Source organism: Scylla paramamosain, chromosome 5 (genome assembly GCF_035594125.1).
Source record: "Scylla paramamosain isolate STU-SP2022 chromosome 5, ASM3559412v1, whole genome shotgun sequence".
Lineage (NCBI taxonomy): Eukaryota > Metazoa > Arthropoda > Malacostraca > Decapoda > Portunidae > Scylla > Scylla paramamosain.
In genome coordinates, this window is record NC_087155.1 from 1180001 (window position 1) to 1206844 (window position 26844).

A 26844-nucleotide genomic window follows, 5' to 3' on the forward strand; every position below is an offset into this window, starting at 1 on the left:
CCTTTGAAAATACTCGTGGTGGAGTGGCAAGGGTTTGAAAAGATTTCTACCTTACTAACTGAAAAAAATATTCTTGAGAACCCGCCTTACTATCTGTGCTGAAGTGACACGGGTTTTTATAGTTCTGATGACAGATTAACAAGATTTCTACATTATTAATAGATGAAGCACTCTTGACGACGACGACGACGACGACGACGACGACGACGACGACGACGACGACGACGACGACGACAACAACAACAACAACAACAACAACAACAACAACAACAACAACAACAACAACAACAACAACAACAACAACAACAACAACAACAACAACAACAACAACAACAACAACAACAACAACAACAACAGAGAGTTTGGCAGCTCAGGATACGAGAGACTTGGAGTGTTAGCGATCGGGAGTCGGGAGGCGTGGGCGGTCATAGTGTAACTTTGTCTCTCTCTCTCTCTCTCTCTCTCTCTCTCTCTCTCTCTCTCTCTCTCTCTCTCTCTCTCTCTCTCTCTCTCTCTCTCTCTCTCTCTCTGTACCCTTTGAGAGGCGGCGACTCGATCTTGTGCGGACTGTGATTGAGTGAAGTGCGCCAAGTTTAGGGAAGAGGGAAGCATTGAGGGAGGGAGGATGGGGATGAGGAGAGGATGAAGAGGAGAAATGAATGAGAGTAGCGGGAACAATATTTAACCTAATGTAACTTAACCTAGCGTATCCTGACGTTCCTTATCTTGAGCCAGCCTAACATTCTAACCAAACTTAACCCAACCAAACTTAACGTACATAGACTTAACCTAACTTAACCAGAATCAAACCTCTCCCTTCCAAACCTAATCTAGCGTCACCCAAGTAAAACTAATCTTACGTAACCAACCAATCAACAAGAGGAAAGATTTTTGGTGGAAATAACCAAACTTAACCTAAGATACAATCAATCTAATATATCACGAAAGGGTTATTATTTGTTTATTTATTTATTCATTTTATTTTATTTTATTTTATTTTATTTTATTTTATTTATTTAATTATTCATTTTTGAGAGGCGGGGTAAGACTCAACACGTAACCTTGAGTCTGGCGAGAGAGAGAGAGAGAGAGAGAGAGAGAGAGAGAGAGAGAGAGAGAGAGAGAGAGAGAGAGACGTTACAATACTTCACGTAACCTTGAGTCTAGCAAGAGAGAGGGAGAAGGAGAGTGAAAGGTGAGGCAAGACTACACGTAACCTTGAGTCTGGAGAGAGAGAGGGAGAGGACGAGGCGAGGCGTTAAGTTGGTGCACGGGAAGAGGCGGGATGAGACATTACTGGAGGTTCCTCTCAAGCCAAATTAGATTACGGTGGCGGCGAGGACAGCGGCCGTCACCGTGTCGCGCGCCTCGCATTCTTTACCTCCTCACTGCTGCGGCGCCTCCTCAAGCTTGATACCTCCGTCTGCTGTAAGTTTAGAGTGTAATTTTGACTGATGACAAGAGCAGCAATCAAGTATTTCAAAGCTTCTAGTGCGTATAGATCTATTTATTTATTTTTTATTGTTTTCCTTTAATCTTCCGTCTGTTGTGATTTCGCTTCAAGTCTGGTACTTTTGTGTGGTGTAAACTGAAAGTGTAGGTTTGAAAGACGCTGCTACAGGGACAGGATTATCGAATTTTTGCGGCAGCAGGGAGAACATTGCCTTCTGTAGCAGTATAAACAACATACCTCCTAATATCAGTAGAAGAAACATTGCTATGCAGAAAAGTGCCGAGATTAACATTGGGAGAGGCTCAAAACAGAGTCGTGGAACGTAACCCCTTATTATGTAAAGAAGGGTTCCCAGTATGCGGATTCTCACTGTGCGAGGGCTTGGGGGAGCCTAACCCTTAGATATAACAAGACCCTTTCTTTTACTTCATATCTCTTCTAGCAAGAGAAAGACCACAACCTCCTGTAGCAGCAGAAACAGCAATACCTCCTTTTACGAGTAGAAGGAGCAGTATTACCACACACCTCTTATACCAACAGAATAAACATTACCCCCTGTATTCTCAGTATCAACAGAAACAGCATCACGTCCTATAACAGCAAGACAAATATCAGGAGCGGAATAACCTGCCGTACAAGTAAGAGCGGAGTGTCTGAGGCCTTCCTTGCACCATTCACACAGGGAACACACCTTTACGAGACTCCATTAGGTGCTCCTTTCCCTCAGCACCGCCGCGCCCGTGCTGGGAGGCAGAGAGAGAGAGAGAGAGAGAGAGAGAGAGAGAGAGAGAGAGAGAGAGAGAGAGACCTGTATCATCTACGTGTTATTGTCGCTGTTGTTGGTGGTGGTGGTGGTGGTGGTGGTGGTGGTGGTACTGCTGCTGCTGCTCTGAAACAGGTGTTGATTAGCATGAGTGTTAACATGCCTAAAAATACCAAACTGAGTCACGGTGCTAGCAAACGTGTCAGCATGTCTGGAAATATAAGACTGAAACACGTGTTAGTCAGCGTGAGTGTCAGCGTGAGTGTCAGCGTGTGTGCAGGCATGTCTGTGAACCACACTCCTGCACCTTTAGGAGACTCCATTAGACGCTCCTCGTGCTGAGCCTCGCCGCGGCCTGGACAGCGTAGCGAGCCAGAGAACCACGCCGCGCCTCCTCCTGCCTCCTGCCTTTGAGTACCGCAGAAATATTGGTGCCAGAGTGCCGCGGTGCATTACCTGCCGCCACACTGCCACCCCCCCTCTCTCTCTCTCTCTCTCTCTCTCTCTCTCTCTCTCTCTCTCTCTCTCTCTCTCTCTCTCTCTCTCTCGAGGTAGACGTGGATAACATTGAGTCAGAATGAAAAGTAACCTGAAAAATGGAATGGATCGTTGAAATAAAAGAGGCAATGGGAAAAGAGAGATAGAGTGGCGAGAGCGAGAGAGAGAGAGAGAGAGAGAGAGAGAGAGAGAGAGAGAGAGAGAGAGAGAGAGAGAGGGGGGCGGTAAGAGTAAAATCTATACCGTACATCAGAATTCACAAAAGAAATACAGGAAATGGAGGGACAATTTATTTATACCATTTATTCTTCGCAGCTAAATGGAATAAAACTTGACCCAATAAAACAACACTGAATTTTTACCTCGATTATTGAAAACAAAATATACGCGTACCTACAAACGTACACACATACATACACGTTACTGAAATACATATATATTCTTCCACCCTCCTTCATCTTTGCTTTTTCCACCGTTCTTTTCTTCTATTTTATTTTATTTCTTTCTCCTACTTTCTCTCTCATTTTTAGTTTGGTTATATATGGTGTGTGTGTGTGTGTGTGTGTGGGGGGGGGAGGGGGCGGTGAGTGAGTGGTGCATGTTTCTGTCTGTCTGTTTGTTTGTCTGCTTGTCTATCTGTTTGTGTGTGTGTCTGTCTGTCTTTCTGTCTGTCTGTCTGTCTGTCTGTCTGGCCGTCTAATATTCATCTTATACTTGTACCTCTCCTCCTCCTCCTCCTCCTCCTCCTCCTCCTCCTCCTCCTCCTCCTCCTCCTCCTCCTCCTCCTCCTTTTGCTCTTTTTTCTTATTTCAGAACAATATTTAATTTCTTGATTATACCATCTAGAACTAAACATCATTACAATTACCCTCCTCCTCCTCCTCCTCCTCCTCCTCCTCCTCCTCCTCCTCCTCCTCCCTGCAAACAGCCACGTAAGGACAAGATGGTGTTTCACAGTTACATTAGCCAAAGTAAAGTTAAGCTTATTAGGTGGGAAATAATCTAATGTGTTCTTATTTCTTCATCTTATAGTCTCGTTTATTTTCCTCTTGGTTCTCTTCTTCATTATCATCATCATCATTATCATCAATATCGTTACTGTCTTCGTCATTATCATCATCATTATCGTCATCACCCTCTCCCTTCTCATCTCATCCTTATCCCCTGCTACTTTCGTAATATTTTCCTTCTATTCCTCTTGTTTTATTATTATTATTATTATTATTATTATTATTATTATTATTATTATTCATCCACGTCCTTTTCCTTTTATCTTCCTCTTTCTCATCTTCGCTTTATCATCTCTTCCTCTTATTCCACCACCACCACCACCACCACCACCACCACCACCACCACCACGACTCGTCTCCTCCTCATCATAATCATCATTGCCAGCCATTACTAGTTCGCTCAGGATCAAAAGACTCCTCAAACTTTCTTCAGTGGTTCTTTTTTTCTCGTTTTTTTTTTGCGGGGAAGGTTTTTTTTTCTGTGTGTGTGTGTGTGTGTGTGTGTGTGTGTGTGTGTGTGTGTGTGTGTGTGTGTGTGTGTGTCCCCGATCATGTGGGAGATTTTTGCCTTTTCCTCCCTTCCTCCCTCCCTCCCTTCCTCCTTCCCTCCTCTCACTCCCCTTCCTTCCCTCCATCCCTCCCACCCTTCCCTTCCTCCTCTTCCTCCCTCCCCTCCTTCCCTTCCCTCATTTAATTCCTTCCTTCCACCCTCCTCCCCTCCCTTCCTCCCTCTCCTAATTCCTCCACTTCCTTCCTTCCTTCCTTCTTGCGTCTCCATTTCGCTCTCCGTCCACCGCAGAAATCGTAAAGTCGCGAGACATAAATTTTACGCTCGGCGGCGCTTCCACACAGAGCTCATCTCCGTCTCTCTTTGAAATTGTAATGAGGACAAGACCCTGGCGAGCCGCACTGTGACATCCGGGCCGCCGCTGCTCACCCTTAGGTATCGATGTGTTGTGTGCAGCCTATCAATAACTTTGTAAGAGGTACACTCAGTGGGGTTTTTTCTCGTGTGTGTGTGTGTGTGTGTGTGTGTGTGTGTGTGTTACATGCATGAACGCTGTGGCAATAACCAGTGGAAGGGTCAAGTCTGTAGTCTCAGTCCTGTGCACTTAGTAAATCTGATAAACAAACAAAGCATCATGTGGTGTTTGTATCCCGCCACACCAGTCCGGGGCTCGTGAGAAGGCTCCGTAACCCTGAGCAGAGGGCCAGATAATTACTGGAGCCACGCGCGGGAACTTGGGTTTGTGCGGGGCGGCAGGTGTGGCGGGGTGCGGCAGGCGGGGCGAGGCGATGTAAGCTAGGTAAGGAAGGTAGGAAAGGAGAGTGGGCTGGGGAAGCAGGCGAGGTGTTCAAGGCAGGCGGATGTGCAAGGCGAGGCGGCTGGAGCGAGGCGGGCGCACAGGATATATCGAGAATAGAGCGCAAAATATGTTGTGGCAAATATTTACGCGTGTGTGTGGAAATATTTATCAGAAAAGTGTGCCATCAGTGCCGCGGCGGGTGGTGGCGCTGCCCGTTCTTGCGGCATTTTTGCTCCAGTCATTATAAGGCTTGTGTTTAGGTGGTGAAAAACTGTATGCCATGCTCAGCGGTGCTCGTGCAGGAATGGAGAGCTTGGGGTAATGTTGTCTGTCGTGTGTCTGTCTCGCAAACACACACACACACACACACACACACACACACACACACAGTTAAAGCAGTTAAAGGGTTAAAGCAAAGAAAGCGATAAGAACATAAACAACAAGTATTTTAGAAACGTTGATATTTTAGTTTTTATTTATTTTATTTTATTTGATGGCTAGAATAATTACGCTGAGATTAAATATTTTATCTCTTTACGTTAGGTTTAAAGATTTCGCCTGTTAATATAAGAGAAAATTCTATCTGTTGCGTTCTTCTTCCTTTGATTATTACTATTTTTAATGCTGGACTGGTACTGGTCGAGGGCATAAAAAATACGACGAAAAAAAAAATAAATAAATAAATAAAAGCCCCACTCTAGATGCCAGTCCTAAAAGAGAATACCCAAAAAGAACATTCGAAATTACAAGAAGTGCCACGAGATTTAATGAAAGGCTCCTGCTACCTTCACTCTTACGCGTCACACACGTCACACACACCACCTTCACCTGTATAATATAATGATAATAATGCGCATATAAATTAATAAAAAAAAGAACCCGGAAACTTTAGATGTAAGAGATGAAACCTTCCTGTCCTTGAAAACTCTGGATAAGATAAATAAAGACAGACAGACAAAAATAATCCACGTGTTACCTGTAGATCTAAAAAAGAAAAAGGAGTAGAAAAATTAACGTATAACAATGAAATATTCCACACGTTACCTTTAAGACGCAAAAATCCTCCCCATGACCTCCATGGGATACTGACAAAAAAGGTCTACGTGTTACTCTTTTAATTAGTACTGCTAGTTATTTTTTTTATTTGGTATATGAAGTCCACGTGTTGCCTCTGGATATGAAAAGGTCAGCGTGCTATCTTAAGATGAAAAAGAAAGGAAAATTAGTAAAAATTGTGACCTTCAGATAAAAAAAAAGATTGATCATGTTACCTTTAGATTAAAACGAAAAAAAAATCAAATAATTAATAAAGAAAAAGGAAATCTACATACCGTTAGACTGAAGAAGAAAATTGTGTTGTCTCTATATGAAACCCCATCTGTATTCAGTCAGCTTTACCTTGATATTCATAGCGTTATTATTGTTATTTGTCGTTTTTTCCTGTCTTTAAACATTGTAGGTTAATGGTTTAGAGAGAGAGAGAGAGAGAGAGAGAGAGAGAGAGAGAGAGAGAGAGAGAGAGAGAGAGAGAGAGAGAGAGTGTAGATAATGAACAATAATTAAGAGATGAAACAGGAAAGGACTGGTAAGATATAAAAAAAAAAGATAAATCAGTCTGCCAGTCAGTAATTCAGCTAGTCAGTCAGTCAGTCAGTCAGGACCAGTTTGACATAATACCTGGTCGACAGCAACGCAGACACACCCATCAGTCAGTCAGTCAGTCAGTCAGTCAGTCAGTTAGTCAGTCAGGTACTCAGCTTATAAAAGAAAGATAATAATAATAATAATAATAATAATAATAATAATAATAATAATAATAATAATAATAATAATAATATGAAAGAAAAAAAAAACTTAAATATTACGAGTTGTATTGAATAATTGAACCACTTACAGATGAATATATTAGTGCCGATATATTGGCAGTGCGATGGAGTGCTGTGAACCAAGTCAATCAAGTGTTAAATGTCCTGACGTACATACACTTACTGGCGTGTTTGAACCCGTCACTACTCCCCCGTGATGACTCGCGCAGGGTGGCAATGGAAGGCTGCCTGAAACAAATAATTAATTGAAATACGAAAGAGTGCAAAATTTATCTGCGCGGCTTATTGGATTTACATGTGGGAGGAGGAGGAGGAGGAGGAGGAGGAGATGGGAGGGAGGGATAGGTTGAGAAAGAAGAGGAAGAAGTGAGCGATAGTAGAAGAACGAGAAAAGAAGGAGGAAGAGGAGGAGGAGATGGATAGGTAGAAGGAAAAGAGAGGGAGAGATAGTGGAGGAGAGAGAAAGATAGGTGGAGGAAAGAGATGAAAGGATATACAGGTGAATATCCAATGAAAAACGAAACCAAATAAAAAGGAGGAAGAGGAAGAAGGAGGAGGAGTAGGAGAGGGAAGGATAGGTGGAGAAAGATGAGGAAGAGGAGGAATATACTAATGAATATTCCACCACCACTCCACTACTACTACTACTACTACTACTGCTACTGCTACTACTACTACTACTACTACTACTACTACTACTACTACTACTACTACTACTATCACCACCACCACCATCAGCTCATCTGCAGCATTAAAAAGAAAAAAAATCATAAAAGCATTTCGGAAAACTTAATTAAATTTTGTTGCCATGACGCTTAATATCTTAGATGCGGATTGGAGCAGGAGGAGGAGGAGGAGGAGGAGGACGAGGAAGAAGAAGAAAAGAACTTGTGTTTCTTTTCTTTATTTTTTTCTGATTTTTCATTCCACATTACCTCCTCCTCCTCCTCCTCCTCCTCCTCCTCCTCCTCCTCCTCCTCCTCCTCCTCCTCCTCCCGCTCCTCAAAATTCCCTTTGTTTCTTCTCTCTTCCCATCTGCGCGCACCTCTCTTCCTCCTCCTCTTCTTTCTTTTCCCTCCTCATTTTCTTCCTCTGAATTCCCTTTGTTTCTTCTTTTTATTTCTTTTCTGCTGGCACCTTTCTATCTCCTCCTCCTCCTCCTCCTCCTCCTCCTCCTCCTCCTCCTCCTCCTCCTCCTCCTCCTCCTCCTGCCGCCAAGGCCAGCCTCCAGGAATCCATAATTTGGTCTGAGCAGTCCTAATTAAAGGTACGGCAAGTTTAAGGAACGACGCCACGTTTTGTAAATAATCATAATTACTTTTCTTCTTCTTCCGTTTGCCTTCTGCTGTCTTTGTCTGTCTGTCTGTCTGTCTGTCTGGATGGATGGATGGATGGATGGATGGATGGATGGCTTGATGGATGGTTGAATGAGTGGATGAATGGATGGGTGGATAGCTGTTTGCCTCTCTCTCTCTCTCTCTCTCTCTCTCTCTCTCTCTCTCTCTCTCTCTCTCTCTCTCTCTCTCTCTCTCTCTCTCTCTCTTTCAGGGGATGAGTGATTTATCAAAAGTTTGGAAATAGTGAGGAAAATATTTACCAAAACCGTGACAATTGAGCATGTTTGTCCATCACTAGTGACAGACGTGGTGCTGTTTTGCTTTCCACTTCCTCGCCCCAAGTCAGCTTTCAGTGCAATGGCTGAGTGATTTATGAAGGGTGTTGGGCAATAATGGGGGTAGTATTTACACAGAAGCAAGACTAGTCGGGAATAAATTCACTTCATATCATGTATTTTTTTTCCTTTCACCTCCGCTTCCCGACTTGCATGTGTTAGCAAGAGATAATATTAATTCCACGGTAAGAGTGGAGTGAGAACATAACATCTCGCTGCTAATATGAAGGGTTATATTTATGGAGTTGTATTCTGTGCGTTGTCAGTTCTTGCCCGCCCTCGCCCGACACACCAGCTTTCAGTGTAATGCGTGAACGATGCATTAGTGCTGGGAAACAATAATGCGCGGTGGTGCAGCAGAAACAAAGAGCAACACCAGATGTATTAGGAATCATTTCGAAACCCCCGCCTCAGTCCAGGTCAAAAATTTCGCTCACTCCGTTTTCTCTTATATTTACGTATTTGCTGCCGAGTGAATGGAAAAAAAATTGCATTTCGGCCGCCAAAGTCTACGGGAAATTAATGGAATTCAGTGAGAAAAGCAATTATGGAAGTTTCCAAAATATTTTCTTCCGACACTTGGCACCGCTGAAATGTCCCGGTGGCCTTAATTATTGGGGCTTCGGGCGCTGGGTGGCTTGGCGCGGCGTTGCTGTGCCTTGCGCGGCGTCGAATTGCTTTGCGTGGCGTTTCGTTGCCTTTTGTTGTCTCGTGTTGTGTTGCTTTTCGTGAGTTGAGTTGAGTTACGTTTTCTTTTTTTGCCCTGAGTTGCATTGCGATGAATTGCGTTTCCTTGTGTTGCCTTGTGATGCTTTGGTTTGCGATGTCTTGTATTATCTTGTGTTCTTCGTGTTGCCTTGCGTTGCCTGTGTCGCCTTGTGCTGTGTTGCGTTCCTTTACGTGACTTTGTGTTGTATTATTTGTGTTATAGTGTTTTGTTTTGTGTTGCGCGACTTTGCGTTTCGTGGCGTTGTTTTGTGTTATCCAGTGTTGCGTTCCCTTGCGTTTTGTTGTCTTGTGTCACCTTATGTTCCATTGCGTTGTGTTGCGTTTTGCGTGGCGGTTGCCTTGGTATGTTTTGCGTTTCAAAGCATAGCGTTGTGTTGCCTGCGTGGCTTGGTGATCCCAACACGGGGGGCGGAGTGTTCTGTGGGGCGGCGCCGCGCACTGAGAGGATTACTGCCGCCACGAACATTATGCCGGTGCTGCTGGTGGTGGTGGTGGTGCTGGTGCTGACGCCAAGGCTAATAGAGTGATGTTTCATTGATGTGTGTAATCTCTCTCTCTCTCTCTCTCTCTCTCTCTCTCTCTCTCTCTCCTCTCTCTCTCTCTCTCTCTCTCTCTCTCTCTCTCTCTCTCTCTCTCTCTCGTATCAAGGTTACTCGGTCTTATGAATTTCTCGCTAAATTCTGCAACATTTCTGTATTTTTTCCTTTTCTTTTAACTTTCCTGCCTTGGAGAGAGAAAAATTTAGGCCACCTCCAAAATTCAATTGATTTCTGCCCGCTTCCTCTCTTCCTATTTCTTTTTCTTTATTTTCTTTTTAATGGAGCGGAAATAAGGGAAATAAGTGGTTTTGCCCTAAATTGTTTTCGTTTTTGCTTTTGTTGTTGGTGGTGGTGATGGAGGTGGTGGTGGTGGTGGTGGTGATGGAGGTGGTGGTGGTGGTGGTGGTGGTGGTGGTGGTGGTGGTGGTGGTGATGGAGGTGGTGGTGGTGGTGGTGGTGGTGGTTGTGATGGTGAGGGTGATAGTTGATTTTAGGGACTCGAAAAAAAATAAATAAAAAATAAATAAATAAAAACCCACACTAAGCAAAAAAATAAAATAATTCTGTAGTATCTTTCTTTTTCGGAAACGGGAAGAAATATAAATGAATAAGAACTGTCCTTGTCTGGTTTCGTTTTAAAAATAACCATATATATATTTTTTTTTTCTTGGCGCATCGAATTGAAAAGAGGATTAGAAAAATTTTATCCCACCAATGAACAGTATTAATTCTTGTACGTTCCTTCCCTTAAATAAAATAAATAATGACAATGATACTACTGCTACTGCTACTACTATTACTACTACTACTACTACTACAACTACTACTACTACTACTACTACTACTACTACTACTAATAATAATAATAATAATAATAATAATAATAATAATAATAATAACAAATAGATAGATAAGAACATAAGAACATAAGGGAAGCTGCAGGAGCCATCAGACCTACACTGGTAGTCACTGCATCAAACACATCTATTTCTACCTTCTAATCCTCTTTTGAAAATTAGAGGGAAAAAAAATGAAAACGAAGAGTAAGAAAAAATATAGTGCACATAAATTAATAAAATAAGAAAAGTGTAATTAATTATGATGATTAAATAAAAAAAAATCATAAGAGGAAAACATTGTAGCAAAAATTTGAAAGGAATTAAACATTTTCAATAGAAAATAATAATGATAATAATAATAATAATAATAATAATAATAATAATAATAATAATAATAATAATAATATACACTTCCGTAGTGCAAAAATGTTAGAAAATAAATAGAGACAAACAAAAATAGTAGGTGAAACAATGTCTAAGATCCCCATTGAGAAAGAGAGAGAGAGAGAGAGAGAGAGAGAGAGAGAGAGAGAGAGAGAGAGAGAGAGAGAGAGAGAGAGGTAAAGTGAATTCTTGCTTAAGAAAAAAAAAAACACATGACCTGAATAAGCTGGGAGGGAAAATGAAGGCCAAGGTGGAAGGGTTGCGGTGAGAGGGGAGGCAGGAAGGCAGGAAGGCAGGAAGGAAGTTTGCAGGAGTATCGTCCGTGAGAGCAGTGATAAAACGGAAAAAATATTGCCAGAGAGGTGCGAGGGATTGCAGACAGAGGCAGTGGGAAGGTTGATTACTTGAACAGCGGAAGGAGAGTGAGGGAGGACTGAGAGAAATGAAGAGATGGACTTGTAGGCAGAAGAATGAGAGTACCGGAAGATTGGGTTTAAAGGGTGTTCTGTTTTGATTTGTAGTGTTTTGCGTTTTGAGTAATTGTAGGAAAACATTCTACGACGCATTCATCCATTTGTTATAATATTGTTATTGCAACAGTTTGTTTGTCACATCCTGTTTTAACCAATTTCATAAAGTGCATTTGATTTACAGTAATTGTATTTTGTTTTTTTAGTATTTTATATTGTCAGCAATTCCAAGAGAGCAAATCAGAACGTATTTATTCATGTTTTGTATACGTAGAATTGCAGGAAAGTGTTATTTTTATTTATTTTCTATTGTTTTATTTTATTTTATTTATGTATTTATCTTTAGCGGGTTCAGAAAGCGTTGCCATATGATCTCGATATTGCGACGCTAATGGACCAGTGAGTCGGTTCATTATAGAAAAAACAAAACACTCAAATCGTACAACTTTAGAAGAGGAGACAGTTACAGTAGAACGATAGTGATATGATTGAATAATTGACGAAAAAATCTGCTGTCTATCATTAATTCAGTCATTAATGTCTTTTTTTATTTTTGCTTTGAATAATTTTCCTTATACAAATACTAAATAAAAAATAATATAACTTTTAGGAGAGAAAGCAGACGGACCAGTAGAACAGAAATGCAGCTGAAATTAACGAAAACAGGTGTCATACATCATTAATTCAGGTATCAGTGTAAACTTCTTTCATCCTTTGAGCAAATTATTCCTATACAGATACTAAAGAAAAATTAATAATGGAATTTTTAAACAGAAGCACGGTTGAATAATTAACGAAATAGCTGCTATCATTAATTCAACCACCTCTATTTCTTTTATTCTTTGAGCTCATTCCTTCCTATATAGATACTAAAGAAAGTACAAGTTTAGCGGTGAAGACAAACAGTGCAGAACAGAAGTGACATTGAATAATTAACGAGAACATCTGTCGTGTATTGATTCAGTCTGTGTGTGTTTCTCTTATTCTTTGAGCTATATTTGCCCTACAGATAACAAACACAAAGTAATACAACTTTTAGAAGGGAAGACAGACAAATTGGCACGCAAGTGAAGTTGAATAATTCACTAAAAGATCTGCAGTTTGTCATTAATTCATCCTTCACTGTGTATTGCCTTTATTCTTCAAGTAAATTTGTTCCCTATATATATATATTAAATAAAAACATAACCTTTAGTAGGTGGGACACAGGAAAGATAAATGACGAAAAACAACAGCCATCTATCATTAACTTAGCCATCAGTTACCACTACCTCTACCCTATAATCTAACTTTACCTATACAAACACCCAAGAAAACACAGTCCAACTTTAGGATGTGACACTGACAAAGAACAGAAGTAAAGTTGAATAATTAAAGAAAACAACACCCGTCTATCATTGACTCGAGCATCAGCATGAATTTCTCCTGTTCTAACCTAATTTTCCTATGCAGAAACTAAAGGAAAAACACAACTTTAGGAGGTAAGACAGACGGACAGTGCTATGGGGTGACTGACGCTAACAACTGGCCTCTACCTGCCGTCAGTGTGTCAGTCAGCCAACACTTGAGACACGAGTGAGGGGACAGAGGAAGGTAATGACACACCGAAGCTCCTGCGTGTTGCTGGACAAGGAGGAAGTGTTGAAGTGCTGATGACTCAATGAACTTTTTAGATCTAATTGGGGCGAGCAAGGAAATGTTTTAGCTCCATTCAAAGTGTGTGTGTGTGTGTGTGTGTGTGTGTGTGTGTGTGTGTGTGTATGCAAACAATATACATAAATTCAAAGGAAAAAGTATGATCATTTGATATTAAAAAGCGGGACATTACGAGCTTGACTCAATCCTGTTAACATGTAAATACGTAAACACACACACACACACACACACACACACACACACACACACACACACACAGAAAGAGAGAAACAGAACTCGGAATGTAGGAAAGAAAGAGCAAAAATCTATCGCTCTTTTTGTAACAAATTTGTTCTAGTGATGTATTCAAGTACAGACGAACAGACTGACACAACATTTAGACAGAGATACACAAATATAAATGGAGACAAAATAACTAACGAGCAGGCAAAAAGAGACAGTGACGGAAACAAACATAGATATACAGTGACAAAAACAAAAACAGAAACAGGGGCATGAAGACAGACACAGAGAGAAGCAGTCACACTCACAGAAACAAACTTAGATAGGAATAGAACCAAACAAAGACAAACAAAGACAAACACAGACCCATACAGACAGACAGGCAGACGGGGGGAGATGGAGCGTCGGCCTCTGAGTGCAGACGTTGTAATACGCAGCTTCCAGTCCATTAGTGTGCGTTAATGACGTTACATCCAGGCAGATCACCGTCAATCCGGGCACTGGAAACCTAATCTTGCGACCCCTTGAGCCCTTTTAGTGGTGAACCTTACGGGGCGAGGAACATCATGGGTCAGGCTAAGGGGTGGAAATGTTACGGGTCCCGCTAAAAGGTTATTAAAGGTACTGGGCTGTATTTAAAGGGTTTGGAATGTTACTGGTATCTTAAAAGGGGGTGGAAATGTTACGGGTCCCGCTAAAAGGTTATTAAAGGTACTGGGCTGTATTTAAAGGGTTTGGAATGTTACTGGTATCTTAAAAGGGGGTGGAAATGTTACGGGTCACGCTAAAAGGTTATTAAAAGTACTGGGCTGTATTTAAAGGGTTTGGAATGTTACTGGTATCTTAAGAGGGGGTGGAAATGCTACGGGGCACGCTAAAAGGTTGTTAACGGTACTGGGCTGTATTTAAAGGGTTTCGAATGTTACTGGTATCTTAAAAAAGGGTGGAAATGTTACGAGGCACACTAAGGAGTAGGAATGTCACGGGATTGGTTAAGGAGCTGGAGATGCTACGGAATGGTTGCTTCCTGCCTGGGTAAACAACTATTTGTGAAACAATTTATAGAATTATAAAAGAAAAAGAAAATCCTTGAATGCGCCGATAACTTTCACTGTAGCCTCTTCAAAATATTCGATATAAGACGCCAGCAGCCACTAATCCATCCAGCCATCCATCCACTGTCCACTGACCCTCCAACAACTTACTCATTCACACTCATCCTCCCAAACACTTCTCCATCCATCCACCCACCCATCCACTCGTCTACACTAAACCCACCATCCGCACCTCACCCACACCCTCCACTCACCCATCCACTCAGCCATCCACCTACACACACACATACCCATCCACCCACGCATCTACACACCAGATCACCCACCCACCAATCCAACTGCCCATTCAGCTGACCACCTACCTGTGTGAGTGTGTGTGTGTGTGTGTGTGTGAGTGTGGTGTATTTAAACGACAGTTATAGCAAATGAGAGTGAACTACTTATTGTCTTATTATTAAAACCTTGTCCTTGACCAAGATACATTGTTGCTCACAACAGACGATCAACAAATCAAAAAATATTTCGGAACTGTTGATAAACATCCAACAACAATGTATCTGAAAGGTCGCTCAATAGTTGACCAACAATCCAAATTTGTTGCCCTAATGTGTTTCTGTGTTTCCCCCTGGATATGGGAAACACGATACAGTGTTGCTGGCAACACGACTCATCATCTGGTTGTCACTGGTCAGTTCGACTCAGTGATTTGCTGGCTCGTGCTGTTAAGGGTTTTGAGGGAAATAGTGAGATTGACTACAGAAAAATTTATGGAATCTACATTACACTCATAGGTGAAATTTCTACGTTTTTTTTACAGGAGAAGTTGCACTAGCAGGAGAGAAGGGAAAAAGTCTGATAAAATGCAAAAAATAGTACCGTATCACGCAGATGTATTGTCTCACGTAGCTTATTGTTGCTCAGTTGTTGAGCAACTGTTTCGCAACACTCCAGATACATTGTTTTGCAACACTCCAGACACATCGTTGAGCAACTGTTTCGATACAAGGCATCTTGGTCTGGGCTAGGCCTTGGGCGTCTCTGCTGCAGCATCCACAGAGTGTAGAACATGCCGGGAACACCCTCATCAATATATAAATGGATGCCGTGGCAGTAACGCGGTTAGTATTGCTTACTGGGGATCCGCTGAGACACGCCCGGGGCTCAATCTGGGAAGGAACAGAGACGCTCACACACTGCTCCTAGACACCCACCAGTCCCTCCCTCTAGTATCAACCCTCGCGAACTAGTAGGTGTTAATGAGGCTCTTTGAAGTATTAGTGGTGGTGGTGATGGTGGTAGTGGCTGTGGTGTTGGTGGTGATGATGGTAGTGGTGTTGGCGGTGGTGGTGGTGGTGTTTTTTTTTTCTTTTAGGGTCTCCTGTTCTTCCGCCTTCTCTTCTCCTCCTCCTCCTCCATAGTATTACTACCAACCATCCACCAAAGAACAAAACTGTTTCCCAAGTTTGTTTCCACTACTAAGTATATTTTTAATCTTTTCAGATCTGCTCCCAGGCCAGTGAGACTTCCATAAGTAAGTCAAACAGAAATATAAATAGAGAGAGAGAGAGAGAGAGAGAGAGAGAGAGAGAGAGAGAGAGAGAGAGAGAGAGAGAGAGAGAGAGAGAGAGAAAATGAATATATATGCAAATACTTCAATATAAATGAAAACAAGGCTGTATTATGCATATGAGCCGCGGAGGACAGGACGAACTGGTGGAAAGTTAGACCTCGCCACATGGAGAGCGAAGGTACAGGAGAAAAAGAAGTAGAAGAACAAGGGCTTGGCATTAATTATCCTCAGTCTGTGTGAACTGGAAGAGAATTATTACTTAATCGATCCACTGAGGGAGGAGATGAATGATTGGTGGATATAAGTGGTGAATTACTGCGGGACACTTAGCGGTGGTGGTGGTGGTGGTGATGGTGGCGATGGTGGTGATTCTTTTCTTTGTTTCATTTTTCCTTCCTTTCGTTCTTCCCAGCGTAACCTAACCTGACTGATTCATTAAGGGAGGAGGTGATTGGTGGGTATAAGTGGAGAATTACTGCAGAAGACTTAGGTCGTGGAGTTGCAATGGAGCACAAAGGTAATGACGAGGATTATAAAAGTGATAATGATGATAATAATGAAAGCCTGTATTCAGAAACCTGGCTTTCAAGAGTGTTTCTCCTGTTAATAGTGTAGAAATATTGTTAATGTAGCACCAGAACCATAACCTAACATACAATCCCGTGTCACTTCAACTACAGCCTTTGAAGCGTCTCGGAATATGGTTCAGAGACAGGCGGGGAGCAGCTTGAGTCTTGCCTTAGCGTCGTGGCGTTAGCAGGACTGGTTTACATTGCGGGGGGGAAGTTGTGTTAATAGGGGCTGAGAGGTGCGGCGCGTCCCGGCTTAGCGTGATGCGTGGCAGGATGTCGTGGATGCGTGGCGGCTTACCAAAGGTGAGACGAACATGCTAAACTCTCTCTCTCTCTCTCTCTCTCTCTCTCTCTCTCTCTCTCTCTCTCTCTCATTATGATTATTTATTATTATTATTATTACTTATTATTATTATTATTATTATTATCATTATTATTATTATTATTATTATTATCGTTAGTAGCATTAATATTATTATTATTATTATTATTATTATTATTATTATTATTATTATTGTTATTATTATTATTATTACTATTATAATAATAATTATATTATACTGCTTTTATATACTATTTCACTGGGAATTGCTGGATACAGTACGTATCACAGTGACAGTGCACAATCACGTGCACAGTCACAGTCACGGCGGGGAACTGCTGCTGGAGTCGCCTGACGGTGGCACCATCCGGTGGTTTTCATAATTCTAGCAGTGATTTAACAGCATTCTGGCTCATGAATAACACTTCCGCTGTTTTTTGGTGCCGTCTTTCTGAATCAATAACTAATAATACATGATATAAACTTACAAGCCGTGGTCCGCTCAGCATTTCTTTTATGAACCTAAAGTTTTGATCTTTTGTTGTCTGTTTTCGGTACAGAGAGAGAGAGAGAGAGAGAGAGAGAGAGAGAGAGAGAGAGAGAGAGAGAGAGAGAGAGAGAGAGATAAAGTGTGTAATATCTGCGTAGTGTTGTGTGATGTAGGTTATCTTGGCGGCGGGGCGAAATGCACGCGGCGCCTCACTGACGGGGAGGAAATTACCGCTCCCAGGGATGTCACGGGGAACCAATGGAGGAACTTAGATTGACAGGGCGCGCACTCAATAATATTGCACTGGTGTCCTTTAATATATATATATATATATATATATATATATATATATATATATATATATATATATATATATATATATATATATATATATATATATATATATATATATATATATATATATATATATAAAGGATAATAATGATATTCGTACTATTATTTCTGTCTGTCTGCTGCTGCTGTTGCTAATTCCTCGATCACAAAACACATTTAAGGCATTTCTCTGTTCACTGTTGTATTAATTAATCTTTCACTGCATTTTAACACTTAATATTTAAGTAAGAAAAAATAATAAAATATCCTTCTGGTGACTGTTGTGTTAATTAATCTCTCACTGGATTTTAACACATCATGTCTCGATCACAAAACACTCAGTCATTTTTTCTTTCTCTCGTTTTGTTTCTTTTCTTAAATGAAAGCAAAAAATATGTAGGTGAAATAAGAAGTGAATGAATAGAAAAAATAAAAATGACAAAAGTTAAATAATTCAGCTGAGCAAAAATGATTATATATATATATATATATATATATATATATATATATATATATATATATATATATATATATATATATATATATATATATATATATATATATATAACGGAATAAGACAGGAATGACCAAGGGAAATAATTTGTATTCGAAACACACACACACACACACACACACACACACACACACACACACACACACACGAGTATGCCAAATCAATTGCTTCGTGGAAAAATAATAATAGAAAAAATCACAAATATGAATGATAACGGTCGAATAATCCTCCTGAGAAAAAAACAGATAACCTAATTTCGATGAATGACATGATAAATATTACAGCTGAATAAAAAAGAATGCATAGCTTCAGATGAATGACAGAGGTTAAATCATTCAGTTCAGGTAAAAAAAAAAAAAAAAGAGAGCATGGATGAACAAAAACATAACACCAGATGAATGACAAAAGTAAAATGATTCAGTTGTCAAAAAATGATGCAAAGCTCTGGGGAAAATGTCAAGCCGCAGGTGAATGCCGCTCGTGAAATGTGCAGCAGAGGAATGTTCAACCTGCAATGGCCGCCACCAATAAAATAAGAAAAAAAAATGTGAAAAACTATGAAAAAAAAGCAAAGAAAGGTAATATTTTAAGTGGAAAACTATAATTTAATCACTGTAGGGGAATACATAATAATAATACATACATACATACATACATGCATGCAGACAGACAGACAGACAGACAGACAGACAGACAGACATATAAGGAGAGGAATGAAAGAAGACAAAAAGTAATATTACACGTAAAATAGTGTAAGTGAATGCTCAAAAAATAAAGAAAACTGGAAGGAAACTCACCATTGCCTTAATAATAATAATAATAATAATAGTAATAATAATAATAATAATAATAATAATAATAATAATAATAATAATAATAATAGGTCTTTTTATTTACTTATTTATTTCTTTTGTTTTTCTTTATTTTTGCTTTGATTTCATTTTTTACTTTATTGATGTTTATTTATTACATTTATTTATTTATTTATTAATCTATTTATTTATTTATTTATTTATCTGTTTATTTATTTTGCTGCTCTATAACTCGCTAGATTAACATCAGACAAGACCTCCTTTCACTTCCTCACTACACACACACACACACACACACACACACACACACACACACACACACACACACACACACACACACACACACGCACGCACGCACGCACGCACGCACGCACGCACGCACGCACGCACGCACGCACGCACGCACGCACGCACACACACACACACACACACACACACACACACACACACACACACACACACACACACACCTCTTATTTAATGCAACGTCTCTGGCCAACAAGATAGACGAATTGATTGTGACGGTGAGATCTACTTGTGCGGACATTGTGGCGGTTAGTGAGGCGTGGCAGATTGTTCCTGAGGTGTGCACGATGCAGGACTACCAGCTCTACCATCACCTCAGGTCAGGGCGCAGGGGGGGGGGGAGTGGCCGTCTTCTGCCGCTCTGCCCTCAGCCCCTCACACCTCCCTGTCGATATTCCTGCCGGTGTGGAGGCCCTGTGGGTGAGAGTCACGCCCCCCTCCCATCCCAGCAACACGGCCTCCATCATAGTCTGCGTCGTGTACCACCCCCCACGAGCCGCCACTGCACAGTTGCTCGCCGCTCACATCATCAACACTGCTGATGCCCTGAGGGTGAGGTATCCTGCTGCCAAGCTGGTCATCTGTGGGGACTTTAACAGATTAGATATCAACGATATCCTACACCAGCTCCACCTCACCCAGGTCGTGGACTTCCCCACCCACCAGCAAGCCATCCTCGACCTTATACTCACAGACCTGGGCCAGCAGTACTCGCCACCCAAGCCGCTGCCTCCCATGGGACGGAGCACCCACCTCTCCATACTGTGGTCACCCACACCCACCACCTCGACCCCCCAGTCAGCCGTCACCAGGACCCACCGCCCCATGCCTGACTCAGCCATGAGGGAGTTTGGGCAGTGGGTGACACAACACCCGTGGACCGAGGTGCTGGATGAGGAGGACGTCCACTTAAAATGGCAAAACTACGTCGCCACTACCACAGCAGCCTTCCACCACTACTTCCCAGCCAAGAGCGTCACAACGCACCCTTCTGATGCTCCCTGGATGACGCCCCGCATTAAAAGACTCATGCGTCAGCGGACCTGGGCGTTCCACTCCTGCCCGGTCCTTTACAGGAAACTAAGAAACAGAGTAATCAGGGAGATTAAGAATGCAAAGGCAAGCTATTACCCAGACAAGATACACCACCTCAAGCTGACCAACAACAGACAGTGGTACGCTAAGATCAAAGCTTTGTGTGGCCTACAAAAGCACACTTCATCTCTTCCTTGCACCTCACACCTTCCTGCTAATCTCGCGGCTCAGGAGATGAACGATCACTTTGCTGCTATCTGTCAAACCTTTCCTCCCCTCCACACCACTCCGCTTATTACACACACACACACACACACACACACACACACACACACACACACACACACACACACACACACACACACACACACACACACACACACACACACACACACACACACACACACACACACACATTTCTCCCGCTGATGAACCCTGATATCCTTGACGGCTGTGCATTATCTGCCCGACAAACGATGAAAAATTACTCCCAAGAAACTACTCGGAACATTGTAATATTTTAACAAACGCTAAACACCACACTCAAATTTTCACCACGTGTCATCATTTATACATCAGCGAACATTAGTAACCTCAAGCAGAAACAGTTGTGTGCTCGCTTTGTTCAGGCCAACTCTTGCATGCAAATGAGAGGTGCGGCATTATGCAAGAACGAGGTGCAGAGTAATAGAAGAGAGGAATAGCAGATGATGCAAGAATGAAATATATACTCAATAACACAAGAATGAGTGAACAGTAACAGAAGAGAGAGAGATGCCAGACGATATAAGCATGAGGGATACAGGAATGTACCAGAAGACATAAGCACTGTAATATTAGAATGAGGTATGGAGTAATAGAAAAGAGGGATGCCAAATAATACAAGAACGAAGTACACAGTAATAAGAGGAGGGAGATGATAAATGATGCAAAAATTACGTACGCAGTAAGAGAGGAGAGAGATGCAGGTATACAAGAATGAGTTATCCAGTAATACGAGAATACATACTCAGTAATACATGAATAAGGTACAAAATAATAGTAATAATAAAAGAATGTGGTGGACAGTAACGCTAATTAATGTATGAAATATGCAATAGTGCAAAATAACAGAGAAATACTTTGATCGAAGTGAAGGGAAATACACAGCGATGTAGAATACGCACATTAATGCAACAATAACAGACTTTAATGGAAGAACAGACGCAGTCAATGTCGGGAAATTAATAACTAACACACACACACACACACACACACACACACACACACACACACACACACACACACACACACACACACACACACACACACACACACACACACACTAATTAAAACTGAATGGAAATAAGATAAATAAATGGAAATTGTTAGTCAACCATCTCGTTATTTAGGATTAATGGAAATATTTTATAGCAAAAGAAAAAAAAAAATGAAACTGACATGAAATATAACATGGCTTAAATTCATAAAATAAACATATCAGCTATAGTGTAGTGCAGCAGCCCAGTGACCTCTTGGTATTTTGGGAAAGGCGGCAGTACATAGAGAATGGCGCGTCCTAGTCTGTGTGTCGTTGAAGTGAAGAGTTCAAGTCCCTGCGGTAAAAATTAATCGCTAATACCATAAATTAATTAGACTGGCGGGGAGCTGTTATTAATATCAAAGTTTGGATAAGTCCCATAAATATTATTGTAAATGCATGGTGATCTGTTTGGATAGGATGAAATAATCGTGTAACAGAATACAAGTGCAGGACTTACGAGTAATGCTGCTGCTAAAGACAGACACATAATGCTAAGCCAGGGATCAGTGTGTAAAGGTTCAGTTCCAGGAAGGCAGCGGAAGAAGGAACACTTTCTGGCTCAGGTAATCATGACTTCTGAGGGCAGGGAAGCATTCCAACACAAATTCAAGGAAGCTCCGAATTATGGAAAGGGACGAAAATATATAAATAAGCATTGAAAAATTGGAAATGTTGAGTTAGTCGAGTCGCTACAGGACATAATTTAATAATGGAGTGTTCAAAAGTAATAATAGATAAAAGAATATATAAATAAAGGCATGCTGAAACTGATGTGGAATGTGACATAGCTTAAAAATATATCAATAATGAATAAATTAGATTAATAGAAAAAAATAGTATTGAGAAATAAGAAACTATGACAACTCTAATAGTAGAATAATTATACAAATGAGAATTCCTCCTATATTTGGAGGTAACTCATTAACAGCAATTAAAGCAGAGCGTATTCTGCATGAAGTCAGGTAATAGCTGAAAAGAACACAGTATGTTTCTATGATAAAGTTTCTGCAAATTTACACAGTGATTGATCAGTGGCTGAGTGAAAAATCTAATTGCAAAAAACTCAGTAACTAAAAGCTATGAAGGGATTCGAACTCACACCAAGGGAGTTCGTAGACCAAAAGGAACAGAGCAACAGGACACAAAGCTTGACACTGATCCTTAACATGACACACTGATGGACTAACACCCAGACAGGCTGACAGACAGACAGGCAGGCAGATATAAAGGTCACCTTTCAAATTATTGTGAGACGTTGCCTGAATACAGCAGCTTTTAAAGGCAATCAGATCCAGTTGTAACCTTTATTTCCTCACCTTTCTCCTCAGATATGCTAAAGCTGCCAGCCGTGATGCCGAGCAGATCTCCAACAAGCAGTTCTTCATGTTCACTCTGTTTTTTCATCCAGTAATGATCATCATCCTACATTCACCCTGTTGGAGGTAGGTGAAGGGAACACGACCTGAGAAATGTGTACTTTATTCCTGACTAGTCTCGCAGTAGCTTTTTCAGAGGACTGTGCCTGCCCTCTTCACCACCTACATCCAATTTCTCACAATGTCATCACCTTTCTCTGCCGTCCAGTCCAGTAATGTTTCTCTTCTTTCACTGTGTTGTCCTGTCCAGTATTGCTCGTGCGAATGTCAGAAGTCTCCGCCTGTTGGTCAGTTGGCTTTTGTAGTCACTGTTTTCTTTTGTTTTTATATGCATCTGAAGTTGTCTTGCCTTGTTCTTTCTTGTTTTGTCTTCGTGATGTTGCTCTTCTTTCTCTTTCGTTGTTCAGTTCAGTTTGTGGGAATGTCAAAAGTCGCTGTGTGTGGGTCAACTGGGGTTTTGCAGTCTCTATTTTCTTTTGTTATTACTCGTATATGCTCTTTTATTGATTTATCCTACTCTTCTTCTTCGTTGTTTTGCGTCTGCACTTACTGCCAACAGAAAATTAGATGCTGTTTAGTAAAGTAAATTCTGTATTGCTGTTTAAATTTTCTGTGATTAAATTGATTCTTGCACCTGTTGCTTCCATTATTCCATCATTCTATCTCTTTCTAAGCTCGCGCAATGGTGTTTTCTCCCTAATGTTCCGCTGGTAGTACTTAGCAGGGCATCTTGTTCTACACTCTTGATATTTATTTGCTTCTACAGATATTCTACGTAGTGTTTATTCCACATTCCGCGTGTTTCTGATGTCATGGTGTCTTGTTCTCTGTGACGTTATGGTGCCTTACGATGGCTGCATTTAACGGATTCTGGAGGAAAATACTGTGGATTCAAATAATTAATGAGAAAAATACCTATTACGACCTGACTAAATCATCTGTGGCCTTTCAAGATCCTTTTGGCTCTACTCTTTAAGGACTAGCACCATCACTGAGCCTTTTTTCTGTCTTGTAGCCCAGAGTCAGAGGGCCAGAATCTCTCCACTATAAGAACAGTGCATTTCAGAATACGGACACATTTCTCAAGAGTCTCTTCACGTTACTGCTTCGATAAAACGCCACACTCTTGCCTTGCTGCAGCTCGTGTGCTCCTCTGAAGCCTCTTTGTTAGCGTTACCCTTACCTGTTGCCTTAAAAATGTGTCGGCAGAGGTGCCTCCCCGCCGCGGCTCTCATGTGAAAAGGTTTGTTTTTTGCAAGCGGGATTTCACGGGTTGGGAAGAGTCAGTTTGGATTTTCCCCGTGCCGGAGTAAAAGAGGGAGACAGTGGTGGCGGAGATCATGAAAAAGTGTGCGGGGGAAAAAAAACAGACGGCGATATCTTTTATGGAGGGCGAGTGTATCACAGGCAGGGGGCGGCGCGACACCCTAACTCAGGGAGGGAAGGGCGTGAGCTTCCAGTGGGACGGGAGATGAAATGTAAAGTTAAATTAATCTGTTTTTTGCTTCAAGACTCGCCATTCAAGTGGAACTAAAGTAAACTTGGGAGTGCTGGAGTTTGTTAAGGCAGTGATGGCGTCTGGGAGTGTGGGGAGAATTGGCGTGGATGTTTCGTGTGGAATAAACACTTTACCGTTTTTCAATAAAGTAATGTATATAAATGAACCAGCCACCTATTTATTTTTTTAATTCAGTTTATTAATTTACTTTTGTTTGTACATGTGTAAGTTATGGATAACATTGCAAACATATAGCTAAAATAGATAAGGTGTTAGAATGAACGGGGTTCAGAATTTCGACGGAGAAAGAAATGCCAGCCGATGCACAAACATTTTTCAGAGGTGCAGATATATATATATATATATATATATATATATATATATATATATATATATATATATATATATATATATATATATATATATATATATATATATATATATATATATATATATATATATATATATTTTTTTTTTTTTTTTTTTTCTTTTTTTTTTTTTTTTCTTCTCTCGTTAAGGCAGATTAATAATGTATACCTGAATATTACTCAAATGTGTGAGGAAGCTTACGTCTAACGTAATATTAAAAAAAAAACACTTGTAGGATGAACATTTCACATTATTTTAATTAATATGAAAGGTCAGTTGCAGGCTGAAATGCAAGAAAATAATAAATAGATAGTATTGTTTCAAGTGATTACTGTGAGATGCAATAAAGATGACACACAAGCTCCTCAGTCAGTAGCGTCTCACCTACAAATAAAACGCCGGCCGCATCGTGAAGTACGTTGTGCGTACCACTGGAAAAATGAGCAGCAGTACGGGAGTATGACAAATTGTTTCTAGTCTCGCAATTAACCCGGGAGAAAGAAAAGAAAAAAAAAAAAAAATGTATCGACGCAGTCTGAAAAACAAGTAGCATTAAAGAGTCAGAGCAGCGAGGCGTGACCTGAACTCAGCAAATGAAAAGAAGTTCCGCAACACTTTACACTTTTGCACGCTGGTTCCGCTGCCTTTAGTGCAAAACAAACACAAAAATCAAAGTGCCAATACTGCAACTCTGCCTGCATGCAGCGATAATGCGAGGCCACTCCACTCCCGGTGCACATCCTCGCCATCCGCGGAGACTTGATGCCGCGAGGACGTGAAGAGCTTAACGCCCCGACCCCCGACCCCCGAGTCTCGAGTCTCGAGTCTCGAGTCTGCAGCTCTGCGTCTGTGGACCATATTCTGAAACGCTTCTGCCCACAACTCTACTACTTCCAAAAGACTAATTAAAGTGACATGGGTTTTTAAGGGTGTTTTCGTGGCTTTAGTAACAGATTAACGAGATTTATACTCTATTTACAGGGGAAACACTTGAAAACGCGGCTAATCCTCACCGTGGCCTTTGATAAGAGTCGTGGTGAGAGCAAAAAGTTTCTGAATACTGCACCAGTACCGGACGGGCAGATCCTTGGGCACTCTCTGGTGGATGCTTCTGTATCTTCAGATTACTTGTGTATTTTGGAAACTACAGAACGATTCGAGTATTGTAAAAGTATGTGAAAGATGTAGGTGATTAGTAAAAGCAGAGAAAGGAGAAAAAGGAAAGAAAAACGTCACAGCTCCGCGTCTGTGCGAGGACCGGAGGGGCAGATCCTAACAAGAGTGAGTGTTCAATGGGGACTGATCTGCAATGGCTGAGAAGGTTAAAAGCAAAGGAAGAAGCAACTGGTCACCTTACTCCTGTGCAATCTTGTCAGTTCCAGCCCAGCCTATTTCACTCCACTCCTGTTATTTCCAGTTCACCTTATTCGTGTTCACTTCAGTCCTTTCTTATCCTCTCCTATACAATCCAGTCTAGTTTGATCCAGTACCGGTCTGCAATGACTAGGAAGGTTAAAAGCGGAGAAGCTGGCCAATCTACTTGTGTCGAGGCTCAGGATTGCGTGTCTCGTGGGAGTGTGGCTTGCTGTAAAACCTGCACGATTTTTCAAGGGAGGAATAAAACAACAGGCAGTAAAAGGTCTGAGCCACTCCATTACTCTTTTTGTTGTCAGTGTTGTCTCTCCAAGCTGTATCTTTTGACTTTTCTCTCTCTCTCTCTCTCTCTCTCTCTCTCTCTCTCTCTCTCTCTCTCTCTCTCTCTCTCTCTCTCTCTCTCTCTCTCTCTCTCGTATATTTGTATAACTGGATCATGCAACCAGAGTAATTTTGAAATATTTACCTAACTAAACGCTAACTCAAGATTAAAAACCGTAGCTGTCTTGTTTGAATGAATGTCCATGAGAGAGAGAGAGAGAGAGAG

The 26844-nt window shown here is 41.2% G+C and overlaps 1 long non-coding RNA gene across 3 annotated transcripts in view; it reads left to right on the forward strand.

Moving 5' to 3' along the window:
* LOC135100398 (uncharacterized) overlaps nt 1-26361 on the forward strand; it is a 39017-nt gene extending 12656 nt beyond the window's left edge. Inside the window, exons 4-6 of one of the 3 annotated variants that reach the window (XR_010268661.1) lie at nt 15924-15954; nt 23009-23122; nt 25905-26361. This is a non-coding gene — a long non-coding RNA (uncharacterized LOC135100398). Of the gene's footprint in view, nt 1-15923; nt 15955-23008; nt 23577-25904 lie in introns of those variants that run through there. The other 2 variants (XR_010268662.1, XR_010268660.1) reach the window with 2 other exon arrangements.
* Nucleotides 26362-26844: the final 483 nt, after the last annotated feature.